Source organism: Mus musculus, chromosome 17 (genome assembly GCF_000001635.26).
Source record: "Mus musculus strain C57BL/6J chromosome 17, GRCm38.p6 C57BL/6J".
NCBI classification, from domain to species: Eukaryota; Metazoa; Chordata; class Mammalia; order Rodentia; family Muridae; genus Mus; species Mus musculus.
The window spans coordinates 48616881-48639965 of NC_000083.6; the positions used below are offsets into that span (position 1 = coordinate 48616881).

Here is a 23085-nt window from a genome sequence, read left to right on the forward strand (position 1 = left end):
GTAAACTGAGGCAAACAGTGAGGAATGATAAAATAAATATGTAAGGTGAAAATTCTTCTTTGAGGGGGGGGGAGGAAAGAGGATTGTGTGGACACTGGCAGCTACACAGCACGCAGCTCTGGAGAGGGGTCAGTGTAGCGAGAATCCCTGCCTAGGGCAGAGGAGCAGCTGCTGCCAGCCAGGACTCCACCCCAGTACCCCGGTCCTGGCTTCATTATTCAATTCTTGCTTTTTTTTTTTTTCTTCTCACGTTCCCTCTGTCTTCTTCCTTGGTGTCAATCTGGATGTCTCAAAGTGACACAGTTAACTATCTTAAAGAACTCTGGATTTATCTTGTCACCTCAGCAAGTGTTGCTTCTCAGAGTGGCTTTTTTTTTTCTCCTCATAGTGAATGACTACAGGGTCCAAGGAGTTATTCTGAGACGACATTCTTAGTTCCCCAACTAATTAACAGACTGCGTTGTGAGTTAAATTGTGTTTCCCCATAGCTGTTATGAACTTCTTACGCTGGTTACTTACGAATGTGACTCTGTAATGAAATAGGGTTCTAATGGGTCTCATTAAAGCAAGCATGCTTAGGTCACTAGGATAAGCTTCTGTCTTCAGGGGCGGGTGTTCAGTGGAAGGAAACTTCAGGTTCTCTCCTCCCTTCCACTGTGGAAGTCCCTCTCCACTTGATTTCGTCCATCTCCTTTCATCTTCCAATTCCTAGGAAGCAAGGTTTTAATGAATGTGCCCAGATCCTAGTGAAAGATCTTGTCTCAATAAAACCAAAGTGGATCGGAAGACTGACACCCAAGACTGACTTCTGGCCTCAACAATTGAATATACACAGCCACACATCCCTTCATCAAACTGATACTTAAAACACATGCTGATGGCAAAAGGTCCCATGGACACATTACGGAGGGCATTGCTAACTGGGCATAAGAAGTAGGAAGAACTGACCCCAGAGGCATTGCAGGCATGGCTTCTGTGTGTCATGTGTGTCAGTAGGTGACAGAGAAGTGAGAGGCTATGTCTACTCTCAGTGTTCTGACCTATAAACATCTGAATGGTTAGCAGCCTAACCCTCCCTGAAAAAAGTGAGTCTGAGACAGCCACTGGCCCGACGCCCATGGGGCCTGGACAGGGAGCAGACCACACCTAAGATGACCCCTACCCAGTCCTATAACACACAAGCGGGGCATAGCATTCCTGAGACCACTCCTGAGATGACCCCAGACACTCAGAGACCCTGGGCACCATTAAGAGGAACAATTAAGTAGTGGAGAAATGGAAGAGAAGAGAAACAGAAGGGTGTGAGCACCATGAAGAGAGGCAGAACTGGAGACTCCAGGGTAGTAAGGCACAGCCTGATGTGAGTAGCCAGTGATGCCACTGGGGACCATGGTGGAGTCTTTGCCTATGCTGCCTTCAGAGGCCACAACTGGGTCCTTGACTGTACAGCAGCAGGGCTCTCTTACCACCAAAGGTCAGGTGGATGCCCCTGGTCTCGGTTGCCATGTGGGGACATGTTGATATCTTAGAGCTGTGCAGAACTGGCCTCACTCTTTACCTGTGTGTCGTGGAAGAGCTGTCCCTGGAGTCATGAGAGCAGGAGAGCTGACCCTGCCCCTAGCCAGCTGCAGTACTTGGGAGAGTGGGCCCTGCACTTTGCCTGGGCAGCACAGTAGAGTTGACCCTGATGGAGGGGCATGGGTGAGCTGGCCCCAAGGGTGTGAGCACAGGAGAACCAGATCTGCTTCTTGTCTGCTGGATGTTGTCATAGATGAGGGAGAGAAGCCCTCCTCCCCTCCCTCATCCCTTGCCATCTATGGCAGGTGGGAAACTTGACCCCAGCGTCATGAGTGTGGGAGAACAGCAGTTGCAGCACTTGGGAGACCAGGCTCTGTACCTCACCTGGACAGTGGGACAGAGGTAGCCCTGGTTGTGGGGGTTGGGTTGGGTTGGGTTGGGGGACTGGGGGGTGGCAAGTTGCTGGGAAGAGCTTAGATAATTCTCAGACCCAGATCCAGGGCTTTGAATTGGCCCATTCGAACATCTGTCCCACTAATGAACTGCTGGAGTGCACAAAGGAGTCGGTCCTACAGATCCAAAACCACAGGATCTCCATGACACAGGGCAAAGCCAGGATATCTGAGAGGAGGCCCAGTGAGGTTCCAGTGTTGATAGAGAAGCAGAAGCCAGAGGGCACGAACTAGACCAATGAATCATTGCAACGGACATTTGTAAGCAAAGAGGTGTGGACAAAGGATACACTGTGGGACACACTGACACACCACAGCTTCCACAATGAGATTTTTGTCTCTGTTGGGTGGGAGAGTTGTAAGGGTGAAGGGCAGGCACGAGGGGAGGGGAAGGAAGGGAGTGGGAGTGGGGTACATGGTGTGAAATTCATAAAGAACCAATAAAATGTTATATATAAAAAGGGTAGGAGTGAGGGCGAGCACACCTTGGATGGCTCTTTTGTTTCTTGCAGAATTATCTGAAAGGACAGTGATGGGAGACACAAGACTCCTTTTTCCTGTGCACATCCCATCCTTCTCAGAGCCTGGTGCTCATTCATGTGGATGCACAAACATGGGCCTTCCTCTGGGGTGGCCAGGTTCCTGAGAACTGGTGTCATTGGTTCAGGACAGCTCATGTGGCTCTCTCTGCTGGGTCGCTCTGCTCCTCCAGTCATCCGGATGGTTTCTGTGATGCTTAGCTCACTGAACACAATCTAGCATCATCTAAGAAGGGCATTGTCACCAAAAGGACTTCCAACACTAAATATGATTATGACTACTGACTTGGGGCCTGGGACTTTAAACTAGGCATTGGCAGCAGTCATGGACACTCACACCCAGACACCCAGACACCCAGACACCCCCCCACACACACACACACACACACACGAGTGTGCAGGCACACTTAACTGAGGAAGGCACGGCATTTACTCTCTCTTGAAGGTCCACAAAGCTAGATTCCAGCTTATAGGACCAGGTCTAAGGGTGGACTGGGCACACCCAGTCAGGAAGTGTCCTCTCTGCTCTAGGGCAGAGTGTGAATCTGCTGCCATCCATCGCTGGGGTAGTCTGCCCAGACAGAAGAGGGGAGACACGTGATGATGCCATCTGGGCCAGGGAGGCAGCAGGGCCAGGCCTAGGATGGCAGGAAAGAGATGGGGCCCAGGGGTCTCAGCCTGAGTGATGGCAGTAGGTTAGACTTCAGATGCGAGAACACCACACCCATTCATAACAAACACACCCTGACACCATAGCCATAGACAAAGATATGCATGCACATGAACAAAAAAATACATATACACATAAATGCACACACATGTATACATACACAAATATACACACATATATACATATACACATACATATACATACACATAGAGAGTCAGTAGAGAAACACACACACACACACACACACACACACACAGCATACACCTTAATCCTTGTTCTTCAGGGCTATCTCTGTCTGCTACCATGTATTTGTGTAGATTCAGGCTCATATCATCTCCCTTCACCCTGCCACACACACATATCCACAGACATTCCAAGGTGGGAAATGGGCCTTTTGTCCCATAATTCACTAATAAGACCAAATGGGCAGTTTGTCCTTTTAATAGCCAGCTCCAGGCCTGGTATCTCCCCAGTTCTCTCTCCTGGGGCCAGGGGCCGAGTGTCAGATGAAATGACTTTTTAATGTTCATCTGGGAATCCAGGAGAAAAGAGAGGCGGCAATAACACTCCCTTTGTAGCCTGTGTGTCTCCCCAGCACTTGAGAAAATTGGATGTCATTGAAATGAATTTAGTTCTAAAGGGCAATGGATGGTGGCTACATGGTGGGGGCTGGAGAAACATTCCGCTACAGGCCTAGGGCTTGCCCGTGCAATGCAAGACACCACTTGGGGCAGGAGTAGACGTCTGCTCAGGATGATCTTTCAGGTGGTTCCTGAACACACACACACACACACACACACACACACACACACACACACAGAGAGAGAGAGAGAGAGAGAGAGAGAGAGAGAGAGAGAGAGAGAGAGAGAGAGAGAGCAAATGATCAGAATTAGTTTTGAGTGCTGGCACTATGGTTTAGCAATTAGTAGGCCTTGCTGCTTTTTCACAGGATTCAAGTTTAATTCCCAGCCCCCACAACATGTGGCTCACAACTGCCTGAAGTTCTGGGTACAAGCGATCTGGCGCCCTCTTCTGGCCTCCAGGGCATATGCACTCATGTACACATGTCTACACAGCAACACACAATTAAAAAGAAAGTAAACCTAAAAACAACACCCATTCTTTTAGCAGCACTGAGTGCAGTACCTCTTTTGGGTTCTCATGTGATCTCAGAAAAGACAGAGGACAAGACCCCTTCCTTGGGAGCTTCAGAGCAGATGTGAGAGGTGTGCTTTGACTTCAGCTTGCTTCTGGCCTGTCCAGGGGATCCACAGACATGATGATAAGGAATGAAAAGCAGAATTGGAAAAATCAAGTATTTGTTCAGTTAGTGTGATTAGCAACTACATCAAATAAGAAAACCTTCAAGCAATCCCAAGCATTGGAGTGATGGCTCAGCACTTCCGAGGACACATTGTTCTCACATGGAACCCCAGCTCAGTCCCCAGGACCCAAGTCAGGCAGGGCACAACTGCCCAGAACTCCAGCTCCAGCCCTCTTCTGGCCTCTCTGGAAACCTTCTCTCACATGCACATCACATATTTTAAAATATAAGACAAACCTAAAAACCATGAAAGACATCAATTCAGGTCTGCTTTGGGTGATCAAGTGTAGAATAAAGTTCAGGCCCTCCTGGGCTCACCCACATCTCCGTGCATGTGCATTTTTGATCATAGCGTAGTCAACCCTTTCCTCCACTGCTGTGGTTAGGTTTGGGTTGCTGTGATAGGTGGACTGTGAGTCTGGCTTGGAACGCAGGTTTTGATTCCAGTTCTTCAGTTGCCAGGGATGCTTGCCAGTCACAGGCTTCGTGCACAGTCTGCCGGTGGCCGTTCTCTGTGTCTGCAACTCAGGTCACACACGGCAGCTTCGTAGCCCTGTGTCTTCTTGTGACAAACCCACCCGGTGTTTTATGGAAATGGATAATCTAAGCGGGGGAATTTCCAGCAAAGGGAGCTCTGGGGGCGGGGCACCTCAGAGCAGAGGCTGATGGGATTTCAGAAGAGAGGGCTGGTGGTGTGAACCGAGACATGGCCACACGCTAGAGGATTCTGGATACACAGAAGGGGGAATTTAGTGGAGGCAAGTTCGTGGAATGGCTGGGACCAAAGGAAGATGAAGATGTCCCAGAGGAAGTGACGTCAGCAGGAGCTGCACATTCAAGGAACTTGCAAAGAGACTGTGAGTATTCCAAGATACTCTTTCAGGTATTTGAAGGAAAAAAAAAAGGCACAAAGAGCAAAACACTGGAAACGGATCCAGTCTTAGGAAAGAGTGCTACCAGTCACCAAGTGCAGAGGCTGCTCTCTCCCTAGGGCTGGCCATGTGTCTGAGGAAGGCAGGCCTTGGGCTCTCTGCCTTTTGGAGATTTTTTTTTTTTGAGAGAGAGAGAGAAACAAAATCTTTATTATCAATATTTTGAATTTAAGTAGTTTAGATAAAATTAGTATTTTAAACTTGATTATCCTATGTAAAATTGACCTGTGATAAAAAGAATGTTTCTGTCAGCCATTTTTATAGGCTGTTTATATTTTATTTTATTTTACTTTTTTTGAGACAAGGTTTCACGTAGCCCAGGCTGTCTGGCCTTGACCTCAATGACCTAGCATGTCTGTTTCTCCTGTCTCAACTGTTTCAGTGCTGTGATCACAGGCAGGGGACCCACTTTCCTGACACTTTCCTGTCAGGACAGCTGGGGAGGTGGCAGGGGTGTCCTCTCTCAGGGTGTGATGGGGTCTGATATTAGCCCTATTTACAGGTTAAGTAAGTTTGCTTTGTGTTCTTGCTGCCCTAAAATACAGACAGAGGTAACTTAAGGAAGGAAGGAAAGAAAGAAAGAAGGAAATAAGGAAGGAAAGAAATAAGGAAGAAAAGGAAGGAAGGGTGGAAATAAGGAGTGGAAAAAATAAGGAAGGAAGGAAGGAAGGAAGGACAGACTTAGTTTGGCTCAAGGCTCAAGGACACAGTCCATTCTGGTGGGGAGGTATGGTGGTGGCAGCTGAGACAGCTGGTCACATTGTATTCCCAGTCATCCTGGACACCAGCCTATGAGGTGGCAATACCCACATGTGATGGTTTGTATATGCTCAGCTCAGAGAGTGACACTATTAAGAGGTATGGCACTGTTGGAGTAGGTGAGTCACTGTGGGGATGGGCTTAAACACCCTCAACCTAGTTGCCTAGTGGAAGCAAGTCTTCCACTAGCAGCCTTCAGATGAAGATGTAGAACTCTCAGCTCTGCCTGCACCATGCCTGCCTGGATGCTACCATATTCCTACCTTGATGATAATGGACTGAACCTCTGAACCTGCAAGCCAGTCCCAATTAAATGTTGTCCTTTATAAGACTTGCCTTGGTCACGGTATCTGTTCACAGCAGTAGGTCTTCCCACCTTAATTAACCTAAGCTACCAACAGCCCCACCGACATGCCCAGAAGTTTGCCTTTGTGATGACCATGGACCTTGTCAAGTAGACAGTCAATATTAACATCCAAGAACAAAACCAGAAGCATTCTTCCCCTGCCTTGGCCTTGCCGTCCACATCCATCCAAGAAAGAAACAATGTAAGTGGCTTGCAAACTCTGCCTGACACTATGGTCCCTTTGGGTGTCAGTCTACACCAGGGGAGCCAGTGGGCCAGGGGAGCCCAGGGCTGATTCTGTCTGCTGCAGAAGCTGCTGCTGACTTTCCCAGAGTCTGCCTGCCTGGGCGAGTTGCCCCAGTGCTCGGCTCTGCTTTCCAGTAAAGTGAGCCTGTGTGTGAGGGTTCTTAGCTGCTTCTCCCCTTTGGGCTGTCTTTTCACACCTCCAAGTGCTGGGTGGGAGCAGATGAATGTCACTTGCCTGGCTCTCTCAAGATGTCTTTCTTGCCCTGGGTGTGACACAGTGAGCCTGAGATGTTTCTCTTTTGACAAGTTATGACAGCACCAGGGAGCCTCCTGCATAGCGGTGACTCTTCACCACTAAGGGGGTGGGGGTCATTCTGCTCTGTCTTAAGTGCCAGAGGACATTCCTCTTTCTCCAGGGCTGATCCCTACCCAATAGAGAAGACCAATTAACTATGCTGTCTTGGGCAGGTGGTGTTTGCCACCAGGGCGTCTGTTTTCACATTTGTAAAATAAAAAGATCTTACCCGATGGTCCCCTATAGACCCATCTCTAATGTTGCTCTGTTTATTTCATTTGTTTGTCTCATGTCCTTTCTGTGCCCTTGTTCCCTTTGAGTCTTGTAGAATCCTGAGGAGAACTCCAAACACCCCACAGGAGGGACAAGTTTGAACATGCTGGGATGAATGCTCTTTGGGAGGAACAACTTGCCATTGAAACGTGATGAGGAGTGATGTTCTGTTTATGGAAATACAAAGGTTACAAAGAAGGCGAAGCTCAGAAGGATGGAGAACACACTCCGCTTCCAACGCGCACGGTGTCAGACGGTGCTGGGGAATGAATTCTGAGAGAGGAGTTCCGCTCCATCCTCCTCCTCCTCCTCCTCAGTGGATTCCTTTGGCCATGATGTTGTTTAAGCTAATTATTTCTAAAAATTGTGGCTGATGAGACTAAGAGGCCTCTCATATCTCATCAAAGAGCCTGAGGGGCTTCCTGAGAATTTCATTAGGAGGAGACCAATTTAAAGATTAACTAACGGAAGAGATGCAGCTAGCTAGTTAATTGTAGCGGGGTCTGAGCGGTAATGAGGAGAGAGGCTCTGGTGGCTCGTCCAGACCAAAATACCACAAGGGTTGTCAGTGTTTTTGGTGGTCCAAGTTCAGGGTGGACAGAGTCTTTGGTATTCTTAGGCTCCAAAGAGGGATGTCCTCGGAGCAGAAGCCCCTCTACACTGATGGGTTAGCACATAACCTTGACATGATCTCCAACTTCGTTCCATGTACTTAAAATTCCTCAGTGGCTTTTTAATGAGTTTATTCCCCGTGCAAATCAGCCCAACAGGAAGAAATCATTTGCACAAAAGAATGCCGTTAAACTGCCAGATAGCTCTACCGGTATGAGTAATGGCGGTAGCCGTGTGGCTATGAATCACAGAGCCTACTCTGCAAGCGCGCCTCACATGTGTTCACTGTCATTGTCAGAATACCCTCTCATCGCGGAGACTGGCAGTGCAGGGCTACTGTGTAAGGTCCTGCGGGCCGCACTGTATAACTCTGAGGCACTATGCATAGCCTATGAATATGTCTGTGCGACGACGGTGTCTTCTGGAGTTGTATAGAGTGCAGTGGAGCAGATTTAATAGAACCAAGTCACTGACAATATCAAGTGCTATTCTAATCCCTAGCATGTATGGCATCGTGTTTCATCTGTCACACTGTGCTAAGTTGGTCCTATTTACCGCCCCTGTTTCACAGAAGAGGACTGGAGAAGTGCTTAAGTGCCCTTTATGGCCTGAGTCTGTACAGAGACTCAATGGGTGATGTCCACATTAAATCTCAGTGTGTTCCCATCTTTGCCCTTTGACCCTTGGGAACATATTTCCACACAGTGTCACACAGTCTATCTCTGCCTGTGGTAACAATGAGCACCCAAACCTATGAGGTGAGAGTTGATAATAACCCACAGAGGGAGATAGTCCAGAGCTTCGCCAGGCCAGCCACGCACCAATGGCTGCTTTCACCGGGCCTCGCGGTTTACACCCCACATTTTTACTAAGAAAGAACCACTCGAAAGGATTATAGGTTGACTCCACAGTAGGAAGGAAGTAGAAGAACCCTTGTAAGACCTCTCTAACCCTAACTCTCCCACCAAAACTGTCCACAGAGGGACACAGGATGCTTTCCGGATTATCAGACTTCATAATGGCCTCTGACAGGGGTTGACACACTGTCCTAGGAACAGGCTGCATGTATGGTGGTCTTCTCAGGAGTCTTGTCCTTGCTGCTTCTACTCATGCACTGAGATGGGAGTCACCAGTAGCAAAATCTAGATGGGACAGTGACCAATCCCATCTAGGGAAAGGTCTATCTCTTGCAGGCGGAACCCTGAACAATATTCGCTGTTGCTGTTGTGGTCATATTGACAAGGCTCCTGCTCTGACTCTGTCCTCTGCTGCCCTCACCGGTCAGTTTTAGTGTAATGGCTTCCTGCCATCTTTCAGGCGGGGAGGGCTGCCTGACTCTCCAAGCTCACATCTTGGCTCACAAATTTGAAGAGCTTTTGTGGTTGCTACGGTAACTCTCCCCAGCACATTTCAGAGTGCAGGGTGCATCTTGTCATCTTGTCTAAATGCCTTGGGCAGGTTTGATTTGGGAGGAGAGTGGGAGGGAGTGTTTAAGTCAGATTGGACAATTTCATGGCCCTCGGCCACCTGAGCAGGGTGGGAAATGGTAAGAAGCCAGTAGGGACTCTCCTTCGTGGCTAACCCTTCTCATCCCTCTACACCCCAGGACACTGCTCCCTTAACTTCTTCAGGCATCCTACCTTCTCTGTACACCTCAGGCTCTGGCTTCCTTAACCTACCCAGTCCTTCCAGAAGCCTTAGTCCTGGGCTGAATTAGACCTAGACTTGTCCAAAGGATTGAAGTAGGAGAACCTTGGGGTGGGGAGATGGATAAGCAAATAAAAGTGTTTGTCAGCCAAGCATGAGGACCAGAATTCCCAGAATTCGTGTGAATACTGGGTGGGCAAAGTGATCCACCTGTGATTCCAGCTCTGGAAGGAAGGCAGTGACAGAGGATTCCCCCAACCACGAGAGCTATCAAGACCAGCCATATTGGCAAGCACCATTAGCGTCCCTGCCTCCACGAATGAGGAATATCTATGGGTGGGGGATGATTCCCAATAGCAAACACTTGCTTACATAGTCAGTCACACACACGAGCATCTACATCAAAACACACATGTTCCCTCACACATGCAGAAACATGCTTTCGCATGTGTGTGGACCCACATGATCTGAAAATGGAAGAAAAAAATCTTGATTACAAATCAAATGAAAGATTCGCTTTGTGGCTTACTCACAATTTTGCCTCTTGATAGGGGAAAATGTGAAAGATAACATGTGTACAGGAGTCTTCTTATCCACGCCCAAATGGTACATGGAGTCCCTGAAGGCGCTAATCTTCAAGTACTTTCCAGAGACTATCTATACTAATCTCTTTTTTTCCTCTCACAGTTGAGTATGCTTATGCTGCTGGAAATTTAGTGTCATGTGTTTAACCTCTCTCACTGAATATTTTGTGTGTATTGCATGTGTTAGTGTGTGTGCATGTGTGTGGACTCTGTGCACATAAATGTGGAGAAGGACAGAGGTTGACATCAGAAGTCTCCCTATAGGATCTCCTTGAACATCTAGACTGACTATTCACCAAGCCCCAGGAGTCCTCCTGTCTCTGCCTCTTCTATGCTAGAGTTACAGGAGACATCACTCCATCCATCTTTTACAAGGGTGCTGGGGACTGAACCCCAGTCCTCATGCTTGCATGCCAGGCATTTTACCTACCAAACTGTTTCCTCAGACCCTTCTCTTTTAGGGGTGGGGCAGGATCTCACTCTGTATTTCATGTTGGTCTGGAATTCATGGCAACCCTCCCGATTCAGTCCCTTAAGTGGTAGGTTTATAGGAGTGCTCCACTGTGCCCAGTTCTCACCAAAATCTTAAACTTCACCACAAGGCCTCTAGTTCCTAAGTATTTGACAGAGCCACAGAAGGCCCCTTTCTTTCTTGTGCCAATAGAACTTGCTGGGGAAGCCCATGCCAAGTCTCGAAGGCTGTAGAGATGGGGCAGTCTCCTGCTGAGAACATGCTGACACACTGTGGATGAAGGTCAGTGGGTGCCTCCCATGGGGCTGACCATAGGGTATGGCAGACAGGATAGAGGTAAACTCATAGGTTTGGCTGATGCAAGGAACACCACAGGCTTGAGTTAATTAAGCCCATGACACATAGAATCTGGAAAGAAATACTGGAGACAGAAAAGGAAATACTGAAGGCAGGAAAATCCCATTGATGTTCTAGGAATCTAATTTTTTCCCCCACTGGGGTAGGAAATCAGCAATTTCTACCATTCAATGATTACATATTTCTTGAAATATTATTCATTAATATGTGTTGCTATCATTATTCTAAGTGTTTATTAGATCTGTCTCTAGATTTTACTCTAGGTTAAACATGCTTTCATTACTCACAAATAAAAAATTTGATAGCATGTATTTGTGGTGTTTTGAATATGCTTGGTCAAGGAAGTGGCATTTTAAGAGATGCCCTTCAGAACAAGCTGTAGAACTCTCAGCTACTCCTGCACCATGCCTGCTTATATGCTGTCATGTTGCTGCCTTGGTGATAATGGACTGAACCTCTGAACCCGTAAGTCAGCCCCAATTAAATGTTGTCCTTTATAAAGAGTTGCCTTGGTCATGGCATCTGTTCACAGCAATGGAACCCTAACTCAGGCAATATCAATTTAGAAAACTTGAGTAGAGGACAGGATATATCTCAGTTGATAGAGTGCCTGTCATCTCTCCACAAACTTCTGGGTTCCATTACCAGTACCCCATTAACCAGGCATGATGGTGCATAACTGTAATCCTGGCATTTGGTATATAGAAACATGAAGATAAAAAACTTAAGTCATCCTCAGCTAATTTGAGAGCAGTCTACAATAAATGAGACAGACCGCCATCCCAGGAGAACAAAGTGAAACAAATCCTTAAAAGGCTAATGTGAGCATTCAAGTATATGAATGTTTGCTTTAAAAATCCTCTCTAGCTTCCTCAAGGTATGTACAGGTGGTATTCAGCATAGACGTCTCATGGCTCCACAAAGCGCTACAGAATGGTCCACCCCACAAGGGAGGGTGATAACCATTGCGCTGGTTTCCATTTGGTAGAATCAATTTCTAAAACTTCTACATAAGGCTTGAGAGGAATGGGAAAGTCCTAGAAAAGCCATGTGGGTATGTGGCATGTAGAAGAATCTCACTTAGGGTGTTGAGGCTTAAATCTAAGTGTGGTGGTTTGAATGCGAATGGTTTCCATAGACTCTTATGTTTAAATGCTCAGTCCCTGGTTGCTGGAACTGTTTGGGAAGGATTAAGAGGTGTCTTCTTGTTGAAGGTGCTGTGTCACAAAGGGTGGGCTTTGAGGTCATTTACAGTTAACTCTCCTCACCTCCATCCCACTTTCTCTACTCTGCCTTCTGCTTGAAGATCTGTTGTGTCAGGCCTTGGGACCTCCCCTTGAACTGGATCCCACTTTGGGCCTGTCGCTGGACCTTCTTTTCCTTATGCTTCTCTCCATTTTCATCCCTGTAATTCTTTCAGACAGGAACAATTATGGGTCAGAGTTGTGACTGTAGGATGGCAACCCCATCTCTCACTTGGTGTCCTGTTTTCCTGCTGGAGGTGGGCTCTACAAGTTTGCTCTCCCTATTGGAGCCCTCACAAAAAGGGACCTATCAGAACTGCCCTCCAAAAGACCCAACAAGCAGCTGAAAGAATCAGATGCAGATATTTACACCCAACCAATGGACAGAAGCAGCTGATCCCTGTTTTTGAATTAGGGAAGGCTGAAAGAAGCTGAGGAGAAGGGCAATCCTGTAGGAGGGCCAGCAGTCTCAATTAATCTGGACCCCTGAGTCCTCTCAAACACTGGACCACCAAACAGACAGCATACACCAGCTGATATGAGGCCATCAACACAAATACAGTAGAGGAATGTCGGGTCTGTGTTCATTAAGAGATGATGCACCTAACCCTCAAGAAACTAGAGGCCCCAGGGAGTTTAGAGGTCAGGTGGGATTGGGGGGTGGGGACATCCATGTGTAGATAGGGGGGTGGGGAGGAGGTATAGGATGTGGAACAGTTGGAGGCTGGCTGGGGGGATAAAATATGGGTAAAAAATAATTAAAAAAAAAGATCTGTTATAAGTTCTCAGGTATTGCTGTAGGGTCATGTCTGTTTACCTGTTGCCATGTGTCCTCTGAGATGGTCATGGGCTCCCACGGGCCCTAACGTGTTTTCTTTTATAGGTTGCCTTTGTCCTATCCTGTCATGACAATAGACAAATAGCTCAGGCATCGAGGTATAAGTTTCTAACAGTGGAGCTGTACTGATGGCCTAGTCAGTAAAAACACTTGCCTTGCAAGCTTGAGAACCTTAATTCCCAGAATCCACACAAATGCTTGTCCAGAAACCTGTGGGCCAGACTGCTGCACATCCTGGAAAAATAACAAAAGGACCTTGTCTCAGACAGAGTGGGAAGGGAGAAACCACTCTCAGGGCTATCTTCTGACCTCTGTACCTGTGCTGTGGTACAGAAAGTCCACATTCACACAAATGAATGCAAAATAAAAAATTTTAAAAAATCTTTAAATAAATCAGAAATGTGAAAATACACACACACACACACACACACAGACACACACACACAGACACACACACACACACACACACACACACACACACAGAGACACACACACACACCTCTCTAGGCTTCTGCCAGAATCTATTTTCTCTGTCACTCCCCACAGGTCACTCTGAACCATATCCAACCTTTATACCCAGCTTGTCCCAAATCTCGTCCCATATCCCAGGTTAGACCTTGAGACACATCCTGAATACCAGCCCAGTTTCCTCTGTCCACCCGATTTCATTCCACCCAAGCCACTTACAACCTCTAGGCCCAACCTGGCACAAATCCTTTCTCTATCCCGACATGCTCTGTTTATGTAAGACTTAGAACTGACCAAAGGAGTCCACTTGTCCAGATCTCTTAACCAAGTTATCAACAATATAAAAAAAACCAAACCAGTATCTCCTCTTCAAAACCCTTACTTAGACGAACCCCAGGACAAAGAAAAGAACAATCATAAACTTCATCAAAGAATTCAAGGAATTTAAAGATTACCTTTTGCACCCCCCCCCAAAAACATCTTAATAAAGCTAAGGAGAAAGAACTTAAGGAGAATAAATGCCCAAGTGATGCCAAAATACAACAACATCAACAACAGCCACACAACCCCCAAACATAGGGCTGATGGAAATGGCAAATACAACCTATGATTAGCAAATGGAATTCAACAAGGAGATAGAAGCACAGAAGAGAATTCAAGCTGAAATGAAGAGGGAACTGGAAAAACCCAAGAGCCCAACCAGAAAACTCAAAGCAAAGATCACATGTGGAATGGATCAAACAGAAGGCAGAATATCAATACCCAAAGATAAAGTAGAGGATCTAGACCAAATAAACAAAGAAAATTAAATCAAATCAACCAGAGGAAAAGAAGACATAGGAATTGTGAGATACCATAAAAACAAACAAAACTTTGAATGACAGGCACACAGACAAGAGAGAAGAATCCTAAGTCAATAAAGAGAGCAGATCTTCAACACTGTTGAAGAAAACTCTCCAAAACTAAGGAAAGACACATCCACACAGATACAAGATACACAGAACACCAAGTAGACAAGGACAGAAGACAAAATAGCCATAGCTCATCATACTTAAACTACTATACGTATACATAATAAACAAACAAACAAACAAACAAAAACACATTTTGAAAACTTCAAGAGATGAAACGCAAGATGTGTATAAAGGGAAATCCAGCAGAGCAACAGCTGATTCCTCAATGGAAACTTTGAAAGCCTGGAACAATGCATTCCAAGTACTAAAAACCATGATGGCATCCTATAATAATATACCCAGCAAAACTATCTGCTATGATTGAAGGAGAAAACAAAAACTTTCTACACCAAAAACAGATTTAAAATGTTCATATTCAACAAACCAAATCTAAAGGAAGTATAGGAAACAATATTTTTGACTGGAGAAAGTAATGAACATAGTAGGGACACTGTGGAAAAGTTATGAAGTTACTAAAATACAAAATACCACTGAAAACACAAACAGTGGCTCCAAAACTTAACAAGAAGACTGCACTTAGTGCCTTTCAAGAACAACTTAACAAAACTTTTTATTGTTTCTTTTTGAGTTTTACATCATGCACCCCAATCCAACTTCACTCAACAAAAGAGTAAAAAAACCAAACCAAAACAAAACAAAGCATTAAAAAAGCCATCTCATCATGGAATCTACAGTTGAACAGTGTGTCCCACAGTATACCTTTTTGTTCACACTTCTTTAGCTGCAAATATTCGTTGTAGTGAGTCATTGGTCTGGTTCTAGGCCTCTGGCCTTTGCTACACTATCAATGCTGGATCCTCACCAGGATTCCTCTCAGATACCCCATTGTTGCCCTGTATCACAGAGATCCTGAAGCTTTAGATCTACAAGACCAGTCCTTTCACATGTACCAGCAATTCATAGATGAAGTTGACATTCCAATGGACCAACTCTAAGTCCTGGATCTGAGCCTGGGTAGTAGCTGAGTTGGTCAGCACACCAGCTTTCCCCTATCTGTACCACCATGGGTGAGTGTGGCAGTTCACCTGCACCCATGCCATCAGAGCTAGCTCTACTGTGCTGCCCAGTGAGGTGCTGGATGCACTTTCCCAAGTGCTGTAGCCTGCAAGGGGTTTGGGCCAGTGCTCTTGCTCTCACTCCCTTGGGGTTGGCTCACCTTTGTCTTCAGGGCCAGCTCTACTGTGCTGCCCAGGCAAAGTGCAGAGCCTGCTCTCCTGAGTGCCGCAGCCAGTGAACATCCAGGCCAGCTCTTCCATTCTCATCATCCCAGGGCCAACTCTCCCAACTGTGTCAGGCTGCAAGGGGTGTGCAAGTGGCAAAACCAACTTTCTCATACTCACACCCTCAGGGCCAGTTCACCTGAACCCCTGCCACCAGGGCCAGCTTTACTGAGCTGTCCAGGTGAGGTGCAGGGCCTAATCTTCAGAGTTTTGCATGCAATGAGGGATGGGGTCTGCTCTGCACAACCTCTGGACATCAACATGGTCATAGGTGTCAGCCTTGACCAGGGCCATCTGCATCATCTTTAATAGTAATATGAGCTATGAATGTCAACACAGAACCCTGCTGCGTATAGCTATGGACCCAGACGTGGTCTTCATCATCAGCATGATCTGGGATTTTACCATGGCTTCAGGTGGCAAGGAAGGCTACTCACTACAGGCCATGCCTCTCTACCCTCTGTCTCCAGTTCCACCTCTCTTCACGATGCTCATACTGTTCTGCTTCTCTGTCTGTCCACCACATTCTTGCATGTCCCCTGTGGGTGGGCCATAAGCTATGGGCCTCAGGCTGTCCAGTGAAAGAGCAAATGCTTATTCTCCCTGCTCCCCAAAGATGGGAGTACAGTGGGGGACATGCCAAGAATGACTTTGAAATAGACTGTTCTCAATTCTTCAATCAAATGACAAGGTAGACTGAAGGGACCAAGAATAAAATCCATCTATCTGTTATACACAAGAAACAGTTTCAAAGATAGTCACCATTTTAGAGTTGGACAAAGCTACAACAATGATATGAGACCAGGAAGCAAGCAAGCAGTTACTGCTAGCCTAACTTCTGATAAAATACATTTCAAACTGAAACTAATCAGAAGAGATTGATGATAGATAGATAGATAGATAGATAGATAGATAGACAGACAGACAGACAGAAAGTCACTTGATTCCAATCAAGGGTACAGGTAACCAAGAAGACATCACTAGCCTAAACATATAAGCATTGAACTCTGGAGCATCTAGTCTCATAAAAAGCTGGAGGGCTGAATGTGGACACAGATTAACACCAACCCATTAACAGTAGGTGATTTCAATGCCTCACTTTCTCCAGCAGACAGGTAATCTAGACAAAAAATAAACAGAGGAACACCAGAATTAATTGACATCATACATCAAGTGGACTTAATGGTGATCTATAGAGTGTTCCTCACATTCTACTAAGTAAAACAGGCCACATCTGGGACAATAATGAATCTTTACAAATTCAAAGCACTTTAAATCACTCCTTGTATCCTACCTGACCACAAGGCAGTAAACTTAAAGTTGATGGCAAAAAGATCTAGTAAATGCACACATTCACAGAGGTCAAACAGCTCAGTACTGAATGATAAGTGGATCAAAGGAGAAATTAAAGAAAAAAATTCCTGGAAGTAAACGAAAATGAAACCACAAACAACCCCACCCCCACCCTGAACACATTGGAAGCAGTCCCTATGATGGAAATTCATAGCTTGAAGGGTCTTCATTAAAAATCAAAAAGAGCACAAATAATTGGCTTAATGATTCGACTAAATTTTTTTTTTTTTTTGAAAACGGGAACAAACCAAATACAAACACAACTGACAAGAAGAAACAAAAGTCAGCGCAGAAATCAATGAAGTAGAAACAAAGGAAACAGTACAAAATAAGAAGCCTAGGAGCAGGTTCTTTGAGAAGGTAAACAAGATTGGCAGTCCCCTGGCCCAGCTCACCCAAAGAAAGAGAGAGAGGAGCTGCGATTAAAGGACATCAAAGAAAGACTTGTTCTTTATCACATTGGAAAACCTAAAAGAAAGGGATGACTATCTAGACTTAGCCAGACGGCCCAAATTAAATCAAGAAGTCAACAACCTGAACAGACCTATAACAAATGAGGAGATGTAAATAGTCATCACCATCATCACCACCACCATCATCATCACCATCATCATCATCATAAAACAAATAAAACATTCTAGCTTTACCAAAAAGATAAAAGTTCAGGGCCAGATGGATTCACAGCAAAATCTACCAGATTTTCAAAGGCCTACAGCCAATCCTTCTTAAACTATTAAAACTATTGAAGCAGAAGGAGCACCCTCAAACTCTTTCCATGAAGCCTGTATCATTCTAATACCACACCAAGTAAAGACACAAGAAAAAACGAGAGGCTATGGCTCAGTATCCTTGGTGAACACAGACTCAGACATGCTCAATAAAACATTTTCAAAGGATTACAGACATAAATCAAAAGTATTATCCACCATGCCCAAGTTGGCTTTATCCCTGAAATGAGGGACGGTTCAACATACCCAACTCAGTAAATATACAGAGCATATCAGTGGGCTTACAAGGCAAAAATCACATTGTCATTTGGTTCAAAACCAGCCTCTGATGAAATCCAGTGAACCTTCATGACAACATCAATGTGATAAAAGTTGTATTTGTGAGACCTATGGCCAACATCATCCTCAATAGGAGAAATGTAGACGCCATTCCACTAAAGCCAGGAACCACCGAGATAGTGATGTCTGCTAACCCCCCACTTTCTTTTCACTATTGTGCTCAGAACGCTAGCTGACTTAATTAGGCTAGAGAATAAAATAAAAGAGATACGAACAGGGAGAGAAGTTGAACCATCCCTATTTGCAGATGAGACAGTAGAGATCCCAGAAATTCTACCAGAAAACTTGTCAGAAATGATGAACAAATTGAACAATGTGGCAGGAGGAAAAATCGTCTTTTGCAAACCAATGTGTGTTCTATACAGCAGCAGCAGACATACAGAGGAGATGGACACACTCCCATTCAAAACAGCCTCAAAAATTTAGCTATTTAGGAATAAAACTAACCAAGGAAGTGAAAACTTTAAGTCTTTGATGAAAGAGAGAAAGAGAGTAGAAAACAGAAAGGCATTCTGTGGTAGATTGGTAGAATTAACGTCATGAAAATGACCGTTTTACCCAAAGCTATTTACAGATTAAATAAAATCCCAATCAAAATCCTCACCTCATTCTATTGGGGGTTGGTCTGGTGCTGCTATGGAGTCAAATGTTAACACCGGACTGCAGGATCTGATTGTTCCCCACAGGAGATACCCAAGCTCTCCAAGTGAGGCTGTGTAAACCCTGCTCCCCAATTTAAAGTGAATTGGTTAATAAAAGGCTAGAGCCTGTGATTGTGCAGTAGAGAGAGAAAGGTGGGACTTGAGGATCCAGCAAGGGGGTCTCAGGAGAGACCAGAAGAAGGAGAAAGGACACACAGAGAGGAGGCGGCACCATGAGAGGAGATGGGCCGTGAGCACGTGGCCAGGAGAAACAGCAAGAAAGCAGGGACATGTGCCTGGGATGTAAGTTGGTCTAGCTCCCAAACCTGCTCCATCTAGGTTTACAGCTTGTAAATAAAATACCAGGACTGTGTGTCCTTTATATGGGCTAACTAGAACGTAATAATTCCTTTTATACCATTCTTCAAAGAAATGGAGAAAACTATCCTAAAATTCACACAGAACCACAAAGAGCTTAGACAGCCAACGCAACCCCGAACAAAGAGCAGAATGCTAGAGCAATTACCATTGCACATCTCAAGATATATTACAGAGCCATAGTAATAAAAACAGCATGGTATTGGCTCAACAGCAAACACAGACAATGAACAAAATTGAAGACCCAACCAGAAAGCCCATGTAACCTTAGCTGCTTAATATTCAACAAAGATGTAAAACAAAAACAAAAACAAGACAAAACAAAACAAACCATATAGGAGAAAAGAAAGCACCACCAACAAACTGTTCTGGGAAAGTTGAATGTCCACATGCAGAAGAACAAAGTTAGACCTGCATTTATCGCCATGCACAAAAGCTAACTCTAAATGGAGCAAAGGCCTAAATGTGAAACCTGAAACCGCTAGAAGAAAACATTCGCAGTACTTGATGTTATGCCTGTGTTAGATAGAATGGGCTTTCTGAATAGCACTCATTTGTTTAAGAATTAAGGTTTGTGGGGGATGTGGGGGAGATAAACCTGGTGGAGGAAGAAATGGAAGAGCAAGGCTCCACAAGCTCCTTCCTGCTACTCCCTGAAGCGTTCTGATTCTCTGGACACCGTGTAAGATCTGACATGGCTCCCAGCATATGGGTGAGACAACACAAAGGACCCAGGGCCAGGGCGGTGGCTGTTTCCCCTGTCTTCATAGAAATGCCCACAGGGGATTAGACCCTTGCCTACAGGCTCCTGGATAGGGTCCTGGACAGGTGAGTCAGATTCTGCTAAATGACACTGGTTGCACCCCGATTTGCCACTGAATATATAAGCATACCCTAATTGGCTACAAAGCTATATATATGCTCATGTAATAAACAATACAGTTAGATCTTCACACTGATGCTGGTCTCCCAAGTCTTAATCACAGGCATTGTGGGCTCCATTTCTGCTTACCCCATACTCCCCAGTCTCTGTTCCCACAAAGATCAACCACTGATATATTGTGCATCAATTATGAAATTAAAAAGCTTCACCACAGCTAAAGGAACAATCAACTGGGCGAAGAGGTAGCCCCGCCCGCAGAATGGGAAAGAATCCTTTTCAGCTCTATATGAAACAGAGAGTTAATATCTAGACTATACAAAGAATTCAAAAAAAAAAAAAGGGAGAAAAAAGAAAGAAAAGAAGGAAGAAAGGTAGAAAGGAAGGAAGAATGAAAGAAAGGAAGGAAGAAAGGAAGAGAGAGAGAGAGAAAGAAAGAAAGAAAGAAAGAAAGAAAGAAAGGAAGAGAGAGAGAGAGAAAGAAAGAAAGAAAGAAAGAAAGAAAGAAAGAAAGAAAGAAAGAAAGAAAGAAAGAAAGAAAGAAGAAAAGAAAGAGCCCATTGAAAAATGTTCTGGAAACCTGGACAGAAAGTTCTCAAAAAAGAAGAAAACTGGTAACAAAATAACTAGAAGAAAATATTTATTATCTTTAGCAATTAGGGAAATGAAAATCAAAACAACTTTGAGATTTCATCTTACTTCAGCTGAATGGCAAAGATCCACAAAGCAGCTAACAACAAATGCTGGAGGGGATGAGGGGAGAGGGGAACTGTCATCCTCCAGTCGCAGGGATCGCAAACTGGGACAGCTACTAAGGTTGTCAGTGTGGAGAATTCTCAAAAGCTAAAGATAAATCTGCCATATGACAGTCTGTCACTCCTTGGCAAATATCCAAAGGACTAGACATCCTAGTCCACAGATACTCGGTCAGCCATGTTTACGGCTGCTCCATTCACAGCTGCTAAGAAAGGGCAACAATCTAAATGTCCTCTGACCGATTGGAGCAGAAGGAGAATGTGGCACAGACACACTGTGGAATACTATTCAGCTGTAAAGAAAAATGAAATCAAGAACTCTGCAGGTAAATGGATCAGACTAGAATTGCTTCTGTTGGCCCAGAAAGACAAATGAAGCCTTCCCTCTCTCATTCAATGCTCCTAGCACTGAATCTCCAGATGCGATTATACAGCCTGGTGTTACTGCAGAAACCAGGAAAGTAAAAAGGGGTAGGGAGACTACAGAGCAATGGACAGCGGATAGGGAGGCCTGAGAAATCTGATTGGAGGAACGGGAAAAGGAGAGGGGGAGGGGGAGGGGAGAAAAGGGGAGATGGGGAGGGGACAGGGAGGGATATAATTATGGAAGGAGGATAGAGGATAAAATAAGCCTCCAGGGGCCACACCTGCTCAACCCACTTCTCCCTCGGGTAGAGAAGCCACTCACTAGCCAGAGTCTCACTGTCTCTTCTTGTAAGTGCAAACAAAATAAAAAGGCCAGACCATTCTGTAAAGGAGCATTTTTTTCTTCCACAGTAGCAACTTATTGCTGGGTCATAAAATCAATTTAGTGGATCACAACAGACATTAAAAAACAGAATAGAAAATAGCAGGTGTCACAACCTCGGTTAAGCATTCTCTTGCGATACTGAGTTTTGTTTTATGTGCATGTGTATGAGAGTGCTAGGCAGAGATGGGATGTGATTTATTTTCTTGCAGTGGATAGCGGCCAACAGCTTGAAAAACAGTGCTGTCGGGTTGTCTCTGCATTTCAGGGGGAAGTTGCAGCAGTGGGAACCAGCCATGAGACAGAGGTGTACTCTGAAGAAAAAACAAACTAGGAACTACAGCCTTATTTTAACACATAGTAATGAGAACAAAATAAAAAAACAGGATGCTAAACATCTGGGTCTCTGATAAAACATCAGGGTGACTTTGGTCCCAAATGCACATATGGCATGTGAATGACATGAATTTCCACATCATGGGAAATGTGGAACATGGAAAGAAATGAGGCCAGTGTCTGATGGGAGGGCAAGGCTCAGAGCAGGGTGCACCCCAATCCCAGTGACTTGTGTCTTAGCCACTCAAATAGGGACAATTACACCAGTCTTCCTAACCCCATGGGCTCATCCTCACAATCAAGTAAGACAATGCCAGCGAGAGCCGTTTAAAGCGCACAGAGCCCCGGGAATCACCGCCGCTGACAGAAGAAAGAGGAGATGGCTCCGTCCATGAAGTATTTGGCTTGCAAGCACAAGGACCAGAGCTTGATCTTCAAAGACCAAATAAAATGTAGCTTGGTGTTTTTTTAAAAACCCTGACAGTATGAGAGGTGGGAGAAGGCAGGCGGGAGGTCAGGGGGAGTGCCTTTATCTGACTGTTTTGCCTATAAGGTCTCTTCCCCCTACACTGTGTTGCTGTGTCCAGCCTTGAAGAGATGGTATTTGCCTGGCCTTACTGTGGCTTATTATGCGGTATTTGGTTGCTGTCCCTGGGAGGCCTGCTCTTTTCTGAGGGGAGGTGGGAAGGGGTGGGGGTGGGGAAACTGGGAGAGAGGGGAAATGGTGGGAAGGAGGGAACTGGAAACTTCTGTGGGAAATTGAGGCCAGGATATAATATATATGAAAGAAGAATTAAAAAAAAAAAGAGTTAGATGAACTGGTGATTTTAACTGTCAACCTGATAACCTAGAGTAGTGTAGGAAGAACATCTTTACTACAGTAGGATTATCTAGCTCAAGTTAGTCTGTGGGTATGTCTATGCGATTGTCTCGACCCACCCACCCTTAGTATAGGCGGGATTGTTTCCTGGGCTGTCCCCTGAGCCACATGAGTGAAGCGTAAGCAGCCACCAGCAGGCAGCAGGGATGTGGTCATTCCTCCCTGCCCTTGACTATGGGTGTGGGGTGATGAGCGGTCTCAAGCATCTGCCACTGTGAATCCCTGCAATACGACTGTGACCTGAAATCATAAGCCCGAGCCGTCCTGTGAAGGCTAG

At 45.4% G+C, this 23085-nt stretch overlaps 1 non-coding gene across 1 annotated transcript; it reads left to right on the top strand.

Moving 5' to 3' along the window:
* Positions 1-942: 942 nt before the first annotated feature.
* Gm24071 lies at positions 943-1074 on the top strand. The gene has a single exon (XR_003952444.1). It is a non-coding gene; the product is annotated as a small nucleolar RNA SNORA17 (small nucleolar RNA).
* The last annotated feature ends 22011 nt before the right edge of the window (positions 1075-23085 follow it).